Source organism: Aegilops tauschii, chromosome 5, assembly GCF_002575655.3.
Source record: "Aegilops tauschii subsp. strangulata cultivar AL8/78 chromosome 5, Aet v6.0, whole genome shotgun sequence".
Classification (NCBI taxonomy): Eukaryota; Viridiplantae; Streptophyta; class Magnoliopsida; order Poales; family Poaceae; genus Aegilops; species Aegilops tauschii.
This window is the reverse complement of record NC_053039.3, coordinates 194,923,293-194,924,672: the sequence shown is the minus strand read 5'-3', so window position 1 is coordinate 194,924,672 and position 1,380 is coordinate 194,923,293.

Genomic DNA, 1,380 nt, shown 5'->3' with positions numbered 1-1,380 from the left:
ACCGAGGTGAACTCCTTCCTACTTGACTTGCACTCGGATACGGACGGAACATTGTTGCTACCTCACCAAAATATGCTATGTCTCATTAGGTACGAAGAGGAACACCACCAAGAGGCTCAGGAGCATCCCCAAGGAGAAGAAGGACCACCCCAAGGCCACGCGGACCAAGACGGAGTGCAACAACAGCAACACTGGAAGTCCCAGGCGACCTCATGCGCACGGGCCCCCGAGACCCCGTGCCCACGGACTGTCCAGAGAGTTGGCGGTGGGGCACCCCGTGCGCACGGGCCTGTACCGTGCCCATGGGACCCCCGTGCGCACGGGCCCAACTTACCCCGTGCACATGGGCCTCCCGGGATGGCCGGCTGAGATCTCCTGTTCGAGCCCCTCTCCATCTCCTTCGACCCCAAGCCTATATAAACCGTACCTAGGGTTATGTTTAGGGTTAGCAAAGTATTATATGAGATATTTGTGAGCTTTGCTCCTTCTACCTTCCCACTTGTGGATCAAGACCCCTTTGGGAAGAATCCTTGTGGATTTCAAGATCTCCTCAAGGAGAAGACTATCTTCAAGACCTCATCTCCTAGGAGTGGGAAGAACTTTGCCATTGTATATTTCCTTTGATTGTGTTTGTGACTTGTGGATCTTATGTTGTTATTCTAGTGGATGTCTGATTGGGAATTGTTTGAGTGATTTCCTCTTTGTGTTCTTGAGTGATCTTGCCCTTTTTCCCCTCCAAGTGTGAAAAGATCCCCTCTAGGGTTTCACCCTACATCAACAAGCAAGAAACTGAGATTGCAATCTGGATATTGCGAATAAAAGAGGAAAGTTTTATTAATGAAGGTGGGGTTCTGTGGCGCCTTTGTCTGGTCGTTGAACACAAACGAAGTACGCGAAGTTGCAGCTATGGTGAACTTTAATCTAAACAAAACCCAAAGTCTAAACGACGCCCTAAGGGCTGTATATATGGAGGAAGAGGGGGGAATTTCGTGGCCCTTGGAGGAGGGGTCCGAAACCAACCCTAACTCTTGTATCCCCACACATACGGACTCTAAAAACAGCCTATACTTAAGTATTTTGAAAATACATGGGCCTGGCCCAATAATAAGGTGACGCAGCACCTAGAATAGCCTCTGGACAAAATTTATGAAGTGGCATCTTGTATATTTCTTCCAAGGCTTCATGCACTCCTTATGGTGGCTTCAAAGTCCTGAAATCGTCACTTGTAACTCCGTTCTTGATCCCCTTGCGCATGCCATCATCTCCCTGCTTGGTCTTGCTCCAGTGTTCATCCCTCTTATCCATGCCAGGCCCTTCATTTGTAAGCAAAACAAATGTATCCAATTTAGGCAGCATCATATTCTCATGAACATTAGAATC